Genomic DNA, 20,869 nt, shown 5'->3' on the forward strand with positions numbered 1-20,869 from the left:
AGGATATCTGACATATGACCCCTGTGAAAGGGTCATTCAAACCCCCAAAGGGGCCACGACCCACACGTTGAGAACCGCTGCGGGGTCCTGGTTTTGATACTCTCCAGGGACTCGCGAACTTTGTGTTTATCTTTATCCTCCTTCTATAGTAGTTGCCAGGGACATTATTGTTCTCCAGAAGTGCATTGTGGGCAAGATCCGTCTCAGTCTCCATGCGTGAGAACCCTTGCTGCCCAATGGCAGCAGCCAATTCTTTCCTTCACACAATTGCAGTACCATTTGTCTTCTGGAGGTGAAGCACAGGAGGAGGGTGGGGAACGAGATGTCCAGGTGCCTCCTCTCAAATTCATGACTTGAAACACAGCTGCCAAAGCAATAGCACTCAGAGGTGGGCTCCTGCGGTAATAAAATCATGAGGATGGAGCCATGGTGAAGAGTCAGATACCTTTAATAAAATGTGACCAGGTTCTTCCTTCCACACTTCCACTCTCTGTCAGGTATGGACACAGTGTTCATCTTCTTCAGAGGAGGGGTCATTCATGACTCCATTCTGGAAACAGAGTAGGCCCTCACTAGCCATCCAAAGCCTGTGCTCTGATCTTAGACTTGACAGCTTCCAGAGCTGTGAGAAATAAACATTTTTAAAATTATCATATTATTGTATGTGTATAGGTCTTTTCCCTGCATGTATGTATGTGTACCACATGAGTGCAGTGCCTACATCAGCCAGAAGAGGGTGTGGGATCCCCTGGAACTGGAGTTGTCCCGTGGATGCTGGGACTCAAACCCTGGTCCTTCAGAAGAACAGCCAGTGCTCTTAACTGCTGAGCCAATTCTCCAGCCCAGAGAAATAGGCTTTTATATATATATAACTTAGTGTGAAACATTTTGTTATAACAGCACAAGCAGCTTAGAGTCAGCCAGGAAAGTTTCTAATGGCAGACTCTGTCAGGCACACCTCCCTCTCACCATACCTCAAATCTTTGACTCAACAAACTGCCATCCTTGTATGGGCTTTAAGGGTTATCTGTGAAATGTGGTCATCATTGAACAGCAAAAGCCAAGGTTTTTTTTTCTAAATTAATAATGGATAATCTCTGGTAAAATAAGGTTGCTGAACATTTACTATTACAATGTACAAATGCCCTAATCTCTGGATTTTGACCTTTGACATTCGTTTACTACGTCCAAGTTTAAACAAGTGATAATGCCTCTGTGGACTTGGTAATTGCTTCTTTCTGAAACTTTGCCAGGAGTTAATTTACATACTTAATTATTAAATCTATTTTAAGGGGTTTTTGGTGTAATGTAAATTAACTTGTTTTCAATATTGCTAGCATTCAGAAATAAATTCAGAAGGGATTTTACTTCCCTACAAGGTGGATAATTTGCATGTTTTGTAAATTGCTTAGCGTGGCTTAAATGTTCAGTAATCCAAACCTAAAATAAAGAGCCCCCACATACACTCTATCTCTCCCTTGGAAAATGTCTGCAGTATGGTAGTGACATTTCTAACTTCTTATTGAAGGTATACTTTGGGGGAGAGTTTTCGAAAACTGTCCTTCATGAAACAGATGAATATTTCATCAGAAAATGTGGTCTACTTTAAAAAAAATAACTATAGAGCATGCTTAAGGTGTCGATGTTAGTTACTAGGGGACAAATTATATTCAGTGGAAGTTTGAGAAAAGCCACGAAGTGCATAAGATGAATACATTCACTGTGATTATTCTCCTCAGGAGCTAGAAAATAACTACTTAGGAAGACGATGCCTGAGAGTAATTGCTGTTTGATGGAGAAAAACCAGGGGAAATAATTATAAGAGCGAGGAAGATATTTCCTAACCATCTGTCATTTAAAAATAAGAAACAAAAAAGGGAAACATAGTATTTTTTTTTCCAGAAAGGCGTGGAAGCCGATACAAAAGGCAACATTCTGATGGTGTGCACAGGATGAGGAGACAAATGCAGTGATGGCCCAGGCCTGCGGGATGTGATGGTGTTCCCAGGACATCTGAGACTGTGATGTAAGGATGCCCGCACTCGAGGTGTGCTTTGCTGTTTCTCAATTGCCTTTATCTGACATTTCTACATAGCCAAAGGGAGAGAACACATCCAAGTGAAATGTCAGTAGTTGGAAGCAGGAGACACCAACAGAAAGATTTCCTCCTACTAGGGTACAAAGGTAAATAAAAGACGGCACTAGGAAAAAATCATCTTTAGCATCTTTAACTTCCTACTTTGTTTAACGGACATAATCGGTGAGACAGTGAAGGACAGATAACATTTGATTCTCTGGGGGCAGGCATGTGGAAGTCTATGGGCAATGGCTTCTGTCTTTTGCCTTCTGAGTTATCCAGGTCTGCCTTACAGACAACCGCATATGGAGGGAGGAACAGGAGAACTGTCTGGACAACTGTGCTGTCCTTCAACCACAGAGTCAGTACCAGACGAGATCATGAAAGAGGTGAGAGGAGCTGGAAGCAATCCCACCCCGTCTCTGGGTTTCCAGGGCACTTCCTTTGTGCCCCTGATGGCACTTTCCCTTTCCTCTCTGACATGGCTGCTGTTTCCTCTCTCCTGAGCACTGGGGAGGGGCAGCTCTGTGTGAGACTCTTCTTTGATCAGCACGGATCCTAGCTGAGGCCTGCCAAGCAACTGCCACAGGACATACTTCTTATTGCAATCAAAGGAGAGGCCTAGAGAATAGGTGTTCTGTGGGAAGAGTGGACACGGACTTTCTGAGGTAGGCATATTGTTTTTGTTTGTATGTATGGTTGCTTTGACTTTTTTGAATTTGTATTCCCTTTGTGTTTTGTTTCTTTTTTTTAACCTCTCTGACATCCATCCACTCTTTGATGGGAATGCCTTGATGTCCCAAATGGGATGTCATCAACATGTCTTCCTTCTCTGACCTAAACAATCATCCTGCCGTGGAGACGGAGCTGGAACACAATCACACAAAGTGTGGAAATCTGCTGGTAGCAGCCTGTCCACTGGGGTCATGTAGATTCTCCTTGTGCTCTTCTGTCCTGCGGCAGATGATGCTGACTTACTGTTCGACATCACTCTACCCAGTGAGAGGCAGAGTCTGTATGTGTCCCTGCAGTCTGGGCAGGCTGCTCAACAGAACACATGACAGCGGCTGTGCCCGAGTCTAAGAGTTTCCTTCCTGTCTCTCCTTGAAGCCCTGGGTTACAATTTAAGTCCAGGCTCCCAGAAGCCACCATGGTATGAAGGTGCTCAAGCCGCTTAAGAGAGGTGTCTAGAGAAACAGCCGCCCACCCGGCACTCTCTTCTAGATACCTGAGTCCTAGATACCTGAGTGCCTAGAATATTTACTCAGGAAACCAGCTATTCTAGACACCTTGAGTGAAAGAGCCTTCATGTGACGCTAGCCTCAGCAGTCATTGGGCTCAACCTTGTGAGTGACCTCAGTAAGGATCAACTCAATGATTCTAAACCTTGAGGGAGATGGCACAATTGTCAGAATCCACGGTGGTGTAGTGATATGGCTTTATTAAATAATGTGCTGCCACGGGTGCTGGATAGTTTTTTGTCAACTTGACGCAAGCTAGAGTTAGCTGAAAGGAGGGAAAAATGATGTGGAAGTGTAAGCCAAATAAACCCTTTCCTCCGCAACATGCATTTTTGTCAATGGTGTTTCATCACAGCAATAGAAATCTTATATATTTTGAAACACCGTTGTTAATAACATACAAATTTATGAGTAAGTATGGTTTCCCTCTTGATTATCATGTACCATCCTTGTTAACTAAGCTCTGTGATTCACATTCTAGTTTGTCTAGTATCAGTAACTGCTAAGCTGGCATTTCTTCTATTTCTGGGCTTGCTTTCTATCTCATACATCTCTAGACACACTTTCTCCCCTAAATTCATGTGGTTTCCTTCCCATTGAGTCCCTCAAGGCAGTGCACCACTCAGTGTTTAAGTCCTGAGCCATACATTTAAAAAATCACCTCGAAAGCTTTAGGAAATGCACACCGCCTTCCTTCCCCTCTGCCTGCTCCCACAGAGAAATGAACTCACAATCTCCCAGGGAGAAGTACCTTTGTTGTTGTAGGAGAAAAAAATAAGAAATAAGATAAGACTTACTATCTTAGCCATTCTTAAGAGTACAGGTCAGTGGTGTAAAGTATGGTCAAACCACATGCAACTGATCTACAGAACTTTATCGTCTTCAAAAGCTGAGACTCCTTGGTTTCATGATTACAATTTTTTTTTGCATATTTTCATGTCCATTAATGGAAGAAGTATTGTTGTTTATCTCTTTCAGCAATTGAAGCCTACTTGTTTTAAATTCTTTTTTAAGGTATGTCTGTGTACCACCTGATGCCCTCAGAGGGCAGAAGAGGGCATTGGATCCCCTGGAACTGGAGTTGCAGATGGTTGTTGGCCACCATTCTGGGAATTCAACCCTGGAGCCCTGGAAGAGCAACAAGTGTTCTTTACTGTTGAGCTATCTCTCCATTTCCTGTTTTCAGTTATTTACCAAACAGTTCCACAAAACTAATTTTATGTACAGTGAAATCATGTTCCAAATGAGGAAGTAGGGTTCATACTTCTCATGTTAGATATCTTAACACAGTTTGGGGATATGACTTGCGCAGAAGGCTGATGTGGAGAGGGAAATTTTTCGGTTTTTTTTTCTCCTTTCCAATCTTTCTCATTCCTTACATCCTCACTGCCTCAGACCTCCTTAATGGTCAGAAACCCCTACCTGAGGAGGAACACAGTAGTATTTTGACATTCTACTTTACCCAGATATTATAGGGGTCACAGAGCCTTCCCCTAATCAGGATGTCCCTCTGACTCTACTTCCCACTCTGCATAGCTTCTAATGAATCCATGGCTTAAGTAATGAGTTAGTCAGCTCTTTCAGTCTCCCATCACCAGGAGCCCCAGCTCTCACCCTGACCCCCAAGGCTCTCCATAGAATGAAAAACAGTGTTAGTGTTTAATAACCTGAGGGAGCTGGAGTCGTGGACACAGCATTGAGAGGCCAGCATGTACACCGATGCAATCCTAGGCCAATTCATTTCTTTCCGTGATGCTGGAGTATTTACACTTATTCCTTTGAATTCAATCATATCACTCTGATTTCTCCCCCTTTTCTTCAAATTTATTTATTTTTATTTTTGTGCATTGGTGTTTTGCCTATATGTGTGTCTATGTGAGTGTGTCATATCTCTTGGAACTGGAGTTACAGACAGTTGTGAGCTGCCATGTGGGTGCTGGGAATTGAACCCCAGTCCTTTGGAAGAACAGTCAGTGCTCTTAACCATTAAGTCATCTCTCCATTCCTGATTTCTCCTTTTTTTTTTTTTTTTTTTTTTTTTGGTTTTTCGAGACAGGGTTTCTCTGTGTAGCTTTGCGCCTTTTCCTGGAACTCACTCGGTAGTCCAGGCTGGCCTCGAACTCACAGAGATCCGCCTGGCTCTGCCTCCCGAGTGCTGGGATTAAAGGCGTGCGCCACCACCGCCCGGCTTCCTGATTTCTCCTTTTTTATATGATACTTAGTATGCTTTCGTATCTGGAATGAATGTAGGGCCTGAGGATGAGGAGTGTGCTGGCTGGCTTATGTCAACTTGACTCACAAACTGGAGTCAACTGAAAAGAAGGAATCTTAACTGAAAAAGGCATTTTCTTAATTAGTGATTGATGGGGGAGAGCCCAGCCCATTGTGGGTGGGGTCCATCCCTGGGCTGGTGGTCCTTGTTTCCATAAGAAAGCAGACTGAGCCTAGTGGCGCACGCCTTTAATCCCAGTACTCGGGAGGCAGAGCCAGGTGGATTTCTGTAAGTTCGAGGCCAGCCTGGGCTACAGAGCGAGATCCAGGACAGGCACCAAAACCACACAAAGAAATCCTGTCTCGAAAAAAAAAAGAAAGAAAGAAAAAGAAAAGAAAGCAGACTGAGCAAGCCACGTGGGAGTAAGCAGCATCCCTCCATGGCCTCTACATCAGCTCCTGCCTCCAGGCTCCTGCCCTGTTCGCCTTCCTGTCCTGACTTCCTTTGATGATGAACATTGATGGGGACGTGTAAGACAAATAAATCCATTCCTCCCCAACTTGCTTTTGGTCATGGTGTTTCACCACAACATCAGAAACCCTAAGACAAGGAGGGAAGAGTTTTTTCCGGGAGAAAGAAGCTACAATATAACAGGTTGGGGTTTGAGCTGGAGGTGTGGCTCAGTGATAGCGCTCTGGTCTAGCATGCTCGAAGCCCTGGGTTCAGTCCCCACTATCACAAATATACATACATATATGTGTGTGTGTGTGTGTGTGTGTGTGTGTGATACAAATATATGTATATATAAAGAGTTTGGGGCTCCTTTGGCCAAATGTTACATTACTTTTGGTTCGGCACACTTGTAACTTTAAAGAACTCTCTAATGTTTGATAGTCATTTTTTCTGCTTTGAAAATTTCATTATTTTACTGTTTAACTTTCTACTTAAAACGTATTTTATTATTAAGTGAAGTATTTCTTTCTAAATAGTTAAAATTTCTCAGTGCCATTTGTTGAACGTGCTTTCATATCTCATTATCATTTACTAGAGGTTTGTGTGTAGTAGGATTCACTTATGAGCCACGTCCTCTGTTCTATGATTTCCCTCCAATCATCACATGACAACACAGTGCTTTATGCTGGAGCTCTTATAGTTCTTAATACTAGGGAGAGCTTATCCTGATGCATTTTCTTCTCAGATGTATTTTAAATCTTGTCTAGTTTTCCTAAATAAACCACTTTTTAAATTTAAAAGTCACACTGGAATGGCTTAGTTTTTGTATGAAACTCATGCATTGGTTTGAGGAAACCTGGTAGGAATACAGGCATATGTTAGTCTGAAATTTAAAAATCTCTCATTAAGCATGTTCCCCTTCTTTAGGTCACCCTTTTCATTAAGGTAATTTAAGGTTTTTGTACTTTTGTCTCATTTCCATCGTTAAAAAATTATTCATGGTCAATAGGACAACTTCATCTGTCCTGTTAGTAATTTTTGCATTAGTTGGAATTTTCATGTACTGTCTTTGTGTCTGTCTCTCTGTCTCTTTGTCTGTTTGTCTGTCTCTGTCTCTCCTCCCCCAACCCGTGTGTGTGTGTGTGTGTGTGTGTGTGTGTGTGTGTGTGTGTGTGTGTGTGTGTAGAAGTACAAATCCATCTTTTTGGTTCTGAAGAAATTTGTTTCCCCTTTCAAAAAAATATGTTCATATTTTATCTAGCGAACTACTGAATAATTTTTAGTTTCATTTCTGGTTATAGTGGCCATTGCTGGCATTACACGTATGTACCACCAAATCTTTTATGCTTTTCAATTATAGAAAATTATGGAAACTTGAGAAATGGAAATCCTAATTTGGAGAATGGGGAGTGGAAGCTTTATGTATGGCCTTTCTTGAAGATGTCCATGAGAATTTTAACAATAGGACAAAGGTCCTCTCCAACAAAGTATGGAAATAAAAATAGTTTACAAGGTTCACAGAGCACAGCTGGGGCCATGGAGGAAGAGTGGATGTGAGCAAAGCTGGGAACAAGCTTTGCTGTTTATTCCGCAGAGAATGAAAATATGAGTTTCATATTTGTCCTTAAAATCTCAGCTCCTGAAATACACGGAATTCCTGCAAGGTTTGGTGGCATTTCAGCACAGAGAAGGACAATGTTGTGTTTGAGAACCACTATTTGTTCGTTTCCTGTGCGAGCCTGAATGGAAAATGGGAGGAAAGGCCTTGTATTTCAGTTCCTTCCTGATTTTCCCCCACAGGGACAGGGATAGTTAGGTATTTATCCTCCACAAGTCGATACAAGCAAAAATCCATATCCATACTGAAACACAGGACCCACTCACAGCAGAAGCACTTTAACTACAAGCACACATGTGTTTTCTAGTGTGGTAGAAAAAGAATTGTCATCTACAAAAGCTCCATTAGAAGTTATCTAAAACCTGAGAATGTTGGTTTGGGATCTTTGCCCAGTAATGTGAAAGGACTATTTTCTTTTTAATTTTTAATCTTAGGCTTAATTTTTCTTGGTGTAAGGCCCAATCTCTCACCAGCAGTGAGTCAGAAAGAATGCTTGAAACAGTTCTTGTGACAAGGATGGTCAAGCCTATTTCTTATGCATCTAATTATTTCACCAAAACTGGAAAAATATTCCTATGTTAAAACAGCTCATCAGATTACATAAAGATGCTTAAATTCATCTGTCAAAAATGTGAGACAACAGACAGCATTTTGTAATGTCTATTGATGTAAACTTCAGGTCTGTGATAAAAATTGTAAGGCCTAATGTGACCCAGCAGTTTCCCAATCCCTTTTCCCTAACAAGGAATATCTACTCAATGAATGCTAATCACTAATAACAGAAATGATACCTTTCAAAACAGTAATATAGCCGGGCGGTGGTGGCGCACGCCTTTAATCCCAGCACTCGGGAGGCAGAGCCAGGCGGATCTCTGTGAGTTCGAGGCCAGCCTGGTCTCCAAAGCGAGTTCCAGGAAAGGCGCAAAGCTACACAGAGAAACCCTGTCTCGAAAAACCAAAAAAAAAACAAAAAAAAAAAACAGTAATATAAAAGTAAAACCATTCACAGAATGTAACTGGGGACAGGCATGCGCTGTGTTCCTCAGATGGAGATCAGAGGACAACTTCTATATGGGAGTCAAAAGCCATCTGTTTGAGGGGACATGTTTATCATTAACTAGACTGAATGTTACATTAGATGGCAGTGTCCAGCTTATGGTGTAGGACGTAGTAACGGAAGCTATATGCCTGATCCCCCTTCCTAAAACCCTAAAGAGTAATTAAAAACTGACTGTTTAGTAAACAGTATGCTTAACCTAAAGAAGGCCACAGCTTTTAAGAAATGTCACTATGAGGTCCCGTGAGAAGGTTTGACGTTTCTTCCCCAGTCTGTCCCACCTTTTTCAGGCCTTGGTGGCTAGAAGGCTATGGTGGTTGTACTGGTGGTGATATACGAGCACTTTGCAGTGTTGCTGGTGTCCCTGAAGAGCCTTTGTTGACCATACCCATGGGAGTCATCAAAAAGAGCATGAGCAGTTGGACAGGATGGGCCCAAGGCAAAAATGTCACTCTAAGTCATCACCAACTCTGGCTTGAACGAAAGAAAGGTCCCTTGCTGTTGGCATATAGGAGTGTCTTAATATGTCTGGGCTGCTGCAGCAAAATACTGTTGGCTGAGTGGTTTATGGGCAACAAAAGCTTGTTTCACACAATTCTGAAGGTAGGGAGTTGAACATCAGGTTGCCAGCAGACTTGGTGCCTGATGAGGGCTCACTTCCTGCTTCATAAGCAGTGCCTTCTCTCTGCATGGGCAGATGAGGTGAAATCTCATTCAGGAGGATTCCCCCCTGGTAACTTTATCGTCACTCCAAAGCCCCAAGTTCTAAACCTACCACACCAGGGAGCAGGAACAGTCGTGAGAAAATGGATACGGCTAAGTCAAGAGGGATATTCCTCCTGAGGCTCTTGACTTTTTCATCTTTCCATTCTTGCTATATTATTTCCCTTCTATGCTACAGCCCTGAATTATAAGTTACATAAGTCAGGGGTTAAGATATAGCTTGGAAGGGAGACAAGGTTGGGAGAGGGAATGCCGGGAGAGACAGCAAGAATTAAAGGGCAATTTAGTGCAGTGGAAATGTTCTAAAATATATGAAGGCAATCCTAATGAAGTCTCCAAACAATGAGGGAAACAAAGTCCCAGCTGGCCATCTCTTGTCACCAAATGAAGCTTCCAATACCAGGACTATGTCACATCCAATTGAGCTGTTAGCCAAAGGGGTCCCATGAGAATCTCCAAACAACCCAGGCTATAGCCAAGATAGTAGGCTGCTCTCTGCAAATGGACAGCAAGGCCCCACTGCTGAAGACAACATCTCCACAACTCACTGACCATGGAGAGGGTGAGCTGGTGCCTGCATAGGACCTTCACCCCTACATTCTAGTGGTTTTGGCAGGAAGGTACTCTGCAGGCTACCAACAACCTGGCCACAAATGCTTTGATCTACCATCTGTCCTGCTGGCAAAATATGCCAGGGTAATAGTGGCATAAAGCTTGTGTGAGTGACCAACTAATATCTGATTTGACTCCATGAGACAAAACTCATACCCAACACTGTTTGGGCAGCCAAGATCCAGAGACTAGATAGCCCAGAGACCTAGGGTAAAACCAAATACTAAAACAAAAGCAACAATAAAATGACTCTGAATGATGTTCTGCTATATTCATAGATCTGTGCCTTATTCAGCCATCATCAGAGAAGCTTCTTCCTGCAGCAAATTCAAATACAGAGACCCAAAGCCACAAATCCCTCCCCTCAGAGCCCAAGGAATCCCACAGAAGAGGAAGCAGAAAGAATGTAAGAGCCGGAGGGAATGGAGGGCACCATGAGAACAAGGCCCTCTGAATCAACTGAGCACGGCTCATATGAGCTCACAGAGACTGGAGCAGGGAGCACAGGGCCTGCACGGGTCTGCGCCAGGTCCTCTGTGTATATACTATAGCTTCAGTTCAGTATTTTTATAGGATTCCTGAATGTGTGAACAAGTGGGCATCTGATTCTTGTGCCTTCTCTTGGGGCTCTTTTCCTTCTGTTGATTTGCCTTGTACAACTACAACTTCAATGTGATGGTTTGTAAATGGAGGCTTTTCTGTCCCGCCCAGTCCCACAGCCACTTTTAAAATAATCACTCAGAGGCTTAATATGAATTGCAAACCATTTGGCCTATTGCTCAGGCTTATTACTAACTAGTTCTTAGAATATAAATTAACCCATTTCTATTAATCTATATTTTGCCACGTGGCTTCATGGTGTTACCTGTTCTCTAGCACATCTTGCTGCTCTGGCGGCTCGCTGGCATCTCCTCCCGACTCCGCCCTTCTTCTCCCTGTATCTCTGCTTGGATTTCCTGCCTGGCTCTATCCTGCCTTGCTATAGGCCAAAGCAGCTTCTTTATTAACCAAATGTATAAAACATATTCACAGCATACAGAGGGCTTATTCCACAGCTTTTCGTTTTATCTCATTTTATTTTGTTATGTTTTGTTGTTATCGCTTAGAAACCTGTTCTTTTCTAATGAGAGACAGAAAGGGAGTGGATCAGATAGAAGGGGAAGTGGGGAGGGACTGGGAGGAGCAGAGGGAGTGGAAACTGTAATCAGGATGTGTCGTATGAGAAAAGAATCTATTTTTAATAAACGGGGAAAGAGCCTACAAAAGAAAAAAGAAAAGAAAAGAAAAGAAAGGAAGGAAGGAAGGAGGGAGGGAGTAAGAAAGAAAGGAAGGAAGGAACGAACGAAGGAAGGAAGACAGGTAGCACAAGTTATGTCTCTTCATTTGCTTAAGAGCCAACAACGCATTCACTTAACACAGACGAAGCACCTACAACACAAGGTAGGGTATTTGCCAAACAAATGGGGTAGCCACTGTACATGATAGGATTTAGGATGCTATCTCCAGACCAATGCCTGGGAAGACATCACCAAAGAATCTAGACTTAAGAAAGGAGGGATTTGGACTAAAATAAGGGTGATGGCACTAGAAGGATAGAGGGGCTCAGAGAACTCAAGCTGGGAAGGGACCTCCCACCTAGGTTGGGGACTCCCTAGGGGGTAAGAAATTCATGGGGGGAAAGGAAGGCTGAGTGATGCTGGCCCTCTGCCCAGTGTTCCAGCCCTCAGAACTATGTTGTATTACTCTACACAGCAAAGGGACTGGTGTGGTTATGGATCTTGAGATGGAGGAGATGGTCCTGTATTATCTGGTCCTCAATCTAAGTTCCTTGTAAGGGATGAGCATGAAAAAAAGGGGTCGTGTAGAAGCAGAGATTGGAGTTCTGTAGCCACAAGCCAAGGAATGTCTGAAGTGATCAGAGGCTAAGAGAAATGAGACAGGATTCCCCCTACAGCCTAAAATGGTAGCTCAGACTACACACATCTGATTCAGTCTTCTGCCCTCAGAGATGTGAGGGAATAGATTACTGTTCTTGTCAGCTACTGAGTTTGTGGAAATCTGTGACAGCATCCCTAGGAAGCTCACCCATCCGCTACCCATCTCCTGTGTCCCTGCTTTCCCGCTCTACCTCCTTTTCATAGGTAATGCTCTCCCGTCTCCCAGATTCCCTCATTAGACCACCTGCACTCAGCACCCAACACTAGCACATCCTATGTGTGTGTGACCTTCTCATAGGGCTGTCACGGGATGCCCAATTAAACTGGAAGTTCAGATAAACTACAAAGAATGCATGCATGATCTGGCATGTATTTATACCAAAAAGTAACATGAAATTTGGATTTAATGAGAATCATGTTTTATTGGTTTTTACCTCCCCAAATCTAGTGATAATCATCAGTTGTGATGACAGAGCCTCAGAGTCATAACTTATAAAGAAAAGAAATCTATCTTCACAGTTCTGAAGGCTGGAAGGGTCAACATTAAGGTGCTACTAACTGGATATCTGCTTGGGGGCTTTTTGCTATGTTATATTATAGCATGGCAGAGGGCACCCGATGGCATGAGTGAGGGAGTGTACGTGCTCAAGTCTCTTCTTTGTCTTGTAATCATACTCATGTCATCCTAGGGGCCCCAGCCTCACAATCCCATCAAACTAACTGCTTCTCAAACGCCCAGCCTCCGAATGCCACTGATGTATGAGTCTATGGCTCACACTCCCCACACACCACACCATAGTTTCTGATCTTTTTCTTCCTGGCCTTCCGCAGTCTGGGAACCCTGCCTGACGATTTTCCATGAAGATGACTTCATCTCTGCCTGCTACTTCCTAGTTCTCATCCTCCACAGCAATCCTCTTCAGACCCTTCTTATCAGCACTGGGACCATGTCTGCCATGATGGCCTTTAACCACTTAATCTGTATAACATTTGCAAAGTTGCAGAACAAAAGCATAAGCAACCTTTTATCTTAAAATAAAAAAACGGAATTAGAAATTCTAATTTGGGGAATTAGCTCTCTGCTGAGTACTAATTATGTTTTTAATTTACTGTCTTACCAACTGTGATCATAAACCAAAGTGCCGTGGTTAAAGGGCAAGTTTCCAGTCAAATAAATCACAAATTCAAGTCAGCCAGTGAAAACATAGCATGCTCTTTTCTGTTTTTATAGTCCTAGAAAGCAATACGTACGGGCTAGCATGCAATAAAGCTGTTATCGGAGTGTGAGAAAATCCCATCCAGTAGTAGTTACATTATTGCTACATCTGCCTGATAAATTCCAATGCCTTCTGAACGACTGACGGTTTTCCCATCAGAAGTGAGGTACAAAGTAATGTTTACTTTCCCAAAGAGTTGTTACAGCCATTCTTCCCACTCCTTCTTGAATCATGCTGCTTCATCTGTCATAACTCAGAGAATTACAACCTACGGTCACCACAAGCCACAGTGATAAATGTGCGGTTGGCTCGTGCGAAAGTCCATACAGATTTTCTTCAGGAACAAAAGAGCAAAGAGTCACGGTGGAGAGACAGTGAGATGTGTGAGAACGTCCGCAGAGGGAAAGCTGAGGCCTAGAGGGAAACAACTGGATTAAGATGATGGTTGCAAAAGGGGAAACTGAGTCAGGAAGGTTTCAGTGTTCTATGAGCTACCTGAGATTCACTCAGTGGACGAGCTGTGGGTTCTGGAACAAAGGGATGCCTGAAGCACCGTCAGTAAAATGGCAGGTGAACACAACTTACCAAAATCTTGGTAATGTTCTGTATACAAAATGTAACACACTGGGGCTAAAGAGATGGCCTAACAGTTAAGACTGTGTACTGCTCTCGCAGAGGACCTCAGTTCATTTCCCGGCATCCACATCAGCTGGCTCTCACAACTGCTGCAACTCCAGATGCGGAGAGCAGACACCACTGGCTTTCTCAGAACCTTGAATTCATGTGCACGTGCTACCTGCCCCACATACATATAAACACTAAGATTATATTTATATAATATATTAAAGGTCATTTTCATCACGAGTCTTTTCAAGATGTTGTGTAATTGAAGAAAATTCATTAAGTGATAGAGATAAAAATCAGAACCTACCAATCAGTGGCCCTGCACTGTATCTATCTACCCATATAAAATTTTCATCCCCAATAAGGCAAGGTGGGCACAAACCAAGAGAATTCAGGAGCGAGAATGGCTGCTGACGCGGAGGAAAGGCACGAGGTTTTGGATGCCCCCATTAAGGGTCTTTCTCCCCTTGTTTTGGTTTCACAGTTTCAAGACTAGACCTGTGACAATTCAGGAAACCCAATCACTTTATTGCTCTGGTGACCAGGCAGTTAAGCTCATACTTTATGAATAAGGTTTCGCTTGAGTAAAACTGCACTTGAGAATTAATCAGGAGAAGGCTCTTGGGAAAGATGCAGAAAGCAAACCTAGTATTCTGGTTGTCATCCTCAGCAGAGTTTCCTTTCTAGAGAATTCTCCAGCAGTGGTCTGGGGTCAGAATATCTCTGGAGGCTGCCTGAGAGGACCTTGAGGGTGGTCCTGAGGACCGTCCCAGTATTGTTTGCCAACATCTACAAACATGAAAGATGGCATTCTCAGACAATTCCTAGCCAGTTGAAGAATTTGAAGAAGTGAGAATCACGGCATCATACAGGAAGAGCTTTGAATTTATTTCAAAAGGTGGAAAAAACATTGTAAATCACGGACGACTGTGCTTAGTGACCGGTCTCTTGTGGCAGTCCTCAAAATGAACAGAATCACACCAGCTGTACCACTGGAGTCTATGATGCTGTTGTTTAGGAGACATGGAAAGGCCAGCAAGAAAGCTCAGCTGGTAAAAGCATTGTTGTCCAGGACTGGCGACCTGAGTCTGATCGCCAAGACTGGCGATGCAGGAGAGAAGCAACTTCGGGAAGTCATCTCCTGACCTTCGTGTGCACACTGTGCAATGTGTGCCCACATTTACACAACACACACACACACACACAGAGAGAGAGAGAGAGAGAGAGAGAGAGAGAGAGAGAGAGAGAGAGAGAGAGAGAATAAATTAACTAAATAACTCCTCAAAGACTTGCAATCCAACTAAGATAACTCTTCCCATTCCAAAATGGGAATTCCAAAATTCCAAAATTCCACAGGACCCTTCCCATGGAAGATAATATTTTTAGATAGAATGCATTAACACTTTAAAAACATTAAGCCCTCCAAAGGAAATGCCTAGGGCCAGAACACAGTGTAAAACTTGAAACCATAAACATGTATGTACAAGCTTATGTCAAAGTAGTCCTGGCTATAGGGATTAAAGGCCATCAGCCATGGTTCCTTTGAAAAAGGGCATTAGATACATCAACCAAAACCCAGTGGGAGCTTATGTCCTGGGTGCTTTTAAAGGCATCTCCTTTGAGAAATTAAAACCCAGGTGAAGGTATAAGGTTAGAACTTATGTTCCTCATGTATGCAAAACCCTGAGCCTAGAAATGAGTATGAAAATGGGTCCTGGACATGGAGATGGTTAATTTGACCCATCAACTTGATTTGGGCTGAGAGATGACTCGATTAATAAAGCATTCTGGGTGTGTATGAGAACATCCCACAGAGATCAGCACGTAAGACAGCTCTGGAGGAAGAAGACCTGTCCTGAGGGTCAGCAGCTGCATGCAATGGGGTGAGGGCTCAGATGGAACAAAGAAGGAAAAATAACCAACCAATATGGAAAAGCTCAATTCCTCTGCTGCCACTACCCATGTCTACATCAGAAGCCATGCCTTCAGCCTTTCCTCCTGAAGCTCACACCCACAACTCTCCAGGGAGCTGCAAAGCTCTCATCCTCAGCCTGGAGCTTCATCATTGGTCCTTCTTGTTCTGAGGCTTCCAGATTGTTGGAAGGAGCAGCTACTGGTTTTTCTGGCTTTCTAGCCTGCAGACAGCCACTTAGACTTCAATCATGTACTCCAATCTAACAAACCCCCCTTGAAATTACATGTACATTATGCTGTTTATATTCCTCTAGGAAACTCTGACTGATAAAGAGCTGACAGAACCTATGGCAACCATGAAGGAAATTAACACGGAATACTTTGGGGGACACCTTTACCACTCAAGGCACACCTAAAATACAATGTACCTGCTAAAGAAATAACAGCAAAAACAAAAACAAAATACAGAGAAAATGGTCCACTGAAGGAAAGTAAAGAGGCAGGAGAATTAGCACCCAAGAGTCTTGAGATAATTGAAAATAAGAAATAGTGAAATAAAATGAAAAGACAGCAAAGTAAGTGAGCAAAAGAAGGAATAGCTTATCAGGAGAAGAAAGAAGGTTTGAGTATGCCAGTACTCACGGCACTACAGAGGCTCTGCTTCACAATGGATCCAGACTGAAACTACAGCTGGAAGGCAGGCTTGAGCACTTTCGGATTGGTTATCCTCCGGAGTGAATTACTTGCAAGGATTCCAGAAACTCACTTGTATGAATCCCACTGAATTAGATAGAAAGCCACTTGATTGGAGCTAGAGGGATGGCTCCGTGATTAGGAGCACTTGCTGCTCTTCCAAAGGACCTGGATTTGAGTCCCAGCACCCACATGGTGCAGTTCCAAGGGATCCAATGCTCTCCTCTTCTGCCCCCCCAACACACACCCACGTGTTACACAAACATACATGCAGGCAAAACACTCATGTACATAAAATAATTAGAAAGCTACTTGGTAGATTTCATTAGATTGCAATGCATAAACTTTTTGTTGTGACTTGAAGGAGATGCTCCACCTTAGGTCTCAGGCATTTGAAAAGCTAGTCCCCAGTCAGTGGCTGTTTGGGAAAGGTTAGGAGGTGTGGCCTTGTTGGAGGATGGGCTTGAGGCTTGCCATCCCGAATGCATTCTGCTCCCTGGGTGTGGATCAGAGTGTGAGCTCTTAGCGGCTGCTCCAGGGCCATGCCTGCCTGTGCCTCACCCTGATGGTGATAGACTCTAACCCTCTCTAACTCTAAGTCTTAAACAAACCCTTCTTCAATAGTTTCCTTGGTCGTGGATCTTTTATCATAGCAACAGAAAAGCAAAATTCCAGGCCAAGGACAGACTTCGTCTCAGGTGAAAGTCACTTAAGGGGCCAACCCCAGAGGCTGTCCGCCAGCTTCCACAAGCATGTTACGCACATGCACACACACATGAACATGTACATTACTTACATGAATGCACACACATAAGAGCAAGCTAAAAACAACGAAACATGGCTCAATGGTTGCACAGTATTTCCTCATGGATATAATACTCATTTAATGATTTCCAGTACTGTGTATTGGCTTGCTCCTACATTGTTCACTGCTAACAGCCCTGCAACAAATAATTGTGCCCTTTCTCTATGTCCTTAGGCTATGTTTATGACATTTTAAAGTCAAGAGACAAGGCTCTGTATTTCTAGTATTCAACTGTATTTCATTTACATTCAGTGAAATTTACCGAACATGCACTGTCTGCGAGGTTACTTTCCTCTAGATGCTTGTAGTTTTGCTTTTTTTCTCTAATTATCAAAGTCATCACATGAACTATAGAAAATCTGGTGTGTGTGTGTGTGTGTGTGTGTGTGTGTACACATGCATGCGCACATGTGTTGTGAGTGTTTGTGTAAAGGGAAAATGAAAAAGAACAAGCATCAGAGAATGCCACTATTATTTACATTGTCCTTAACGAGCCATGACAACAAAACAACAATCTGAAGGTTTTCTGGGTACTTAAAATTGTCATGAAGCACGTTTACTAGTCGGGTGTACAGGTGACAGAATGTCGGTTTAGTCCATTTGACGGACAGAATGTATCTGTGCTAAACCAGTAAGGAGAATCAAATGACCACCTTCCTAGACTTGCTTCCAGTTCTAATTCTGGATTTGAGGAGACTTTGTGTCTACATTTGAAAGATGTACTAAATTACCAAGATGCTCAACAAACCAGTGAATACACATGTAAGACAGCATCTTTATCTAACACCAGCTCTTTATTCCATTTTTAACTAAGAAGACAGCTGTCCTGTGATCAAATAAACCAAATGCATACTTGAGCAAAAATTCCCTCTGAGAAAGTGAACGTTTTGCCTCTGAAGAAGCTAAGTTATGTTGTGCCTGTGTCCGGGTTAACACTGGCTTCACATCTGTCTTGTGCACATAGAGAAAGTACATTGCCTATCTGTTCAGGTTCTGCAAAATCGGGGAAGACAATGTGATGTACTAAAGTTTAGAAGCAAAGAAAGGGCTATAAATAAAACGGGAGAGAGGGAAATCGAAAGCAGTAGGCCCTCCTGTTAACTCTTGGTTCAGCTCTCACCCTGCTGTAGAACTCCACCTACAGGGCCGCTGCTCTAATTTGAACTTTGTAGCTTTGACAGACACCATGACCAAAAGCAATGTGGGGAGGAAAGGGTTTATTTGGATTATACTTCCTGATTTTGACCCATCACTGAGAGACATAAAGGCAGAAATTCAAGCAGGTAGAAATGCTGCTTCATAGCTGGCTCACTCAGGCTCATTCTCAGCCAGCTTTCTTATATAACCCAGGACCACATGCCCAGGGGTCACACCACCCACAGCAGGCTGGGCCCTCTCACATCAACCCACAGACAAAGCCACAAGCCAATCTGATGGAGGCGATAGCTGCCCTTAGCTGAGACTCCCTTGGCTAGCTCTGAGCTGTGTCAAGTTGAGGCACTATCTGTCGTGTATGTTTGTCCCCCGAATAATCTATCCTGGGGGGTGCCATTCACAGAGTCCTGATTGTGAACCGAGCATTTCAATTCAACAACGCGAAAGACAGCAGTGACTTCAGAAAGCACAAATGACAATGGCTTATTGTCTGAAGGAAGTCCTTTCTAAAGAAACAAAAGTGGTAGTCGCGTGGACAGTTTGGGGGGGAAAATGAAACACTGCTTTGGAGGAGAAATAGCCACATACAGCGCCAGGCCAGGCTGGTGCCATCTCCGAAGTGGAGAAAGTTTATTGTCAAAAGGAAAGTGATGAACGAGGGTCAACAAAGTAATCTGAGAAAACCAGAAATCGCTCCAGCTCAAAGCCTAAGTAATTACTAAACAATGGTGAGGAAGAGGAAACTCAGAAGAAAACAGGAAAATCCACAAGCTGGTCTTCACTTTGCACCGAGTTTTTCTTCAGCTTTCACTTTGCCTGTCACTTGAGCTTCCAAACTATTGACCTAAACAAGCCAGTAGAGAATACAAGAAACCACAAGGATAGGTCCTGACCTCTTGTCTTCCAGCCTGGGCAAGCCTGTGGAAAGTCAGATTTGCTACACCCAAGAATGATGCCTGCCGTCCAGGACTGGTTTCTTTCTTTTTTTCTTTTTATTTATTTATTTATTTGTTTGTTTGTTTGTTTAGTTTTTTGAGACAGGGTTGCTCTGGGTAGCTTTGCGCCTTTCCTGGAACTCACTCTGTAGCCCAGGCTGGCCTCAAACTCACAGAAATCCGCCTGCCTCTGCCTCCTGAGTGCTGGGATTAAAGGCATGTGCCACCACCGCCCGGCTCAGGACTGGTTTCTTAATGATAGCACCTTCCTCTGTCTCTCTTAACTTCCTTTCTGAGGCCATGGTGGATGTTGTCAGAGAGCATGCCCAATTCTCGACCTAATGCATGGCACATGGTAGGTATCTGTGGGTGCTTCGTAGTCACTGGATTCTGCCAGTGTTTGGTCTTGTCCCAGGGAGTCTTTCTGAACCTTTAGATGCCACAGAAACTTCCTGAACAGTAACTCAGATGGGACGAGTATGGGTTTGGGAATTTATGCAAATCGAGGTGTTGGATCCCAGCTCTAGGGGCTGAGCAAATGGCACTTCACAAAAATTGCAAAGCGAGTTTACTGGTTAGGCACCAACGGGCAACAGGCTGGTTCAGTTTGCTCTGTAGGGCACGTCTATGTTAAACCAGGAAGTTTCTCCCTCTTCTAAAAAATGACATGAACAGTGAACGAAGATGGTCTGAGTGCCTGGAGCACAACAAGATCTCAAATAAAGTACAGGAAATGTAAAGCAGCTACTTACCAACACCGAGCTGGGAGCCAACGTGCCCAAGTTTCCAAATACTGACTCTACAGCTGTGTGACCTTGTGCAGACCATTTCAACCCTGGCTCTTGGTTTCTTTATCCCTTACATGAGAGTAATGAGAGCTTTATTTTGTGGAGTAATTATGAGAAGTGGGGGAATTTATAGACAAAGAACTTGAAACCACAGTTCTCCACAAAAATCTTAGCATCATGATGACTAGTTGTGAATTAGCTATTTTACCTCTCATAAATCTGTTGGGAGGCTTACACAAGACAGTCCCAAAAGTACTCAAAAGTTATTGCCATTGCTCTTAGATGCCCAGCAGGACTAGGTGATAAGACCCTATTGCTGAAGACACTACACACTCTGGTCACAAGATCTGGAGAAATCAAGTTGGTACTGGCCAGCAAGCCTTCTCCCTACTGGGCTAGCTTTCCCAGTACTGGAAGATGCTATGTAAGTTCCTGGGGGTGGGGGTAGTAATCAATAGCTTTACCCAACTCTGAAGCCTGTGAGCTATAACAAAGATCACTGTGGCAAGATGTGCCCATGTGTGCCATAGTGGTATGAATATTATGGTGTGTGGTGCTTTGAAAGAAAATGGCCCCCAAAGGGAGTGGCACTGTTAGGAGGTGTGGCCTTGTGGGAAGAAGTGTGTCACTGTGGGGGTGGGCTTTGAGGTCTCTTGCTCAAGCTTCCCTGAGTGTGACAGTCAGTTGTCATGCTGCTGTCCTCTGGTCAAGCTGTAGGACTCCCAGCTCCAGCACCACATCTGCCTGCATGCCACCATGCTCCCCATCATGATGATAATGGTCTGCATCTCTGAAACTGTAAGCGCCA

The 20,869-nt window shown here is 43.5% G+C and overlaps 1 protein-coding gene and 1 long non-coding RNA gene across 2 annotated transcripts in view; one reads left to right on the forward strand and one right to left on the reverse strand.

Annotated features, from left to right (window-relative positions):
- The window catches only part of LOC128117609 (uncharacterized), a 39,804-nt gene extending 35,379 nt beyond the window's left edge, over positions 1-4,425 (forward strand). The window contains exons 2-3 of the long non-coding RNA XR_008220849.1: positions 1,903-2,745; positions 4,333-4,425. This is a non-coding gene — a long non-coding RNA (uncharacterized LOC128117609). The remainder of the gene's footprint in view (positions 1-1,902; positions 2,746-4,332) is intronic.
- Mettl21a (methyltransferase 21A, HSPA lysine) overlaps positions 1-20,869 on the reverse strand; it is an 83,415-nt gene that overhangs the window by 47,139 nt on the left and 15,407 nt on the right. The window lies entirely within an intron of this gene.

The sequence above is a fragment of the Peromyscus californicus genome, unplaced genomic scaffold (assembly GCF_007827085.1).
Source record: "Peromyscus californicus insignis strain IS unplaced genomic scaffold, ASM782708v3 Scaffold_21__1_contigs__length_65335640, whole genome shotgun sequence".
Taxonomy (NCBI): domain Eukaryota; kingdom Metazoa; phylum Chordata; class Mammalia; order Rodentia; family Cricetidae; genus Peromyscus; species Peromyscus californicus.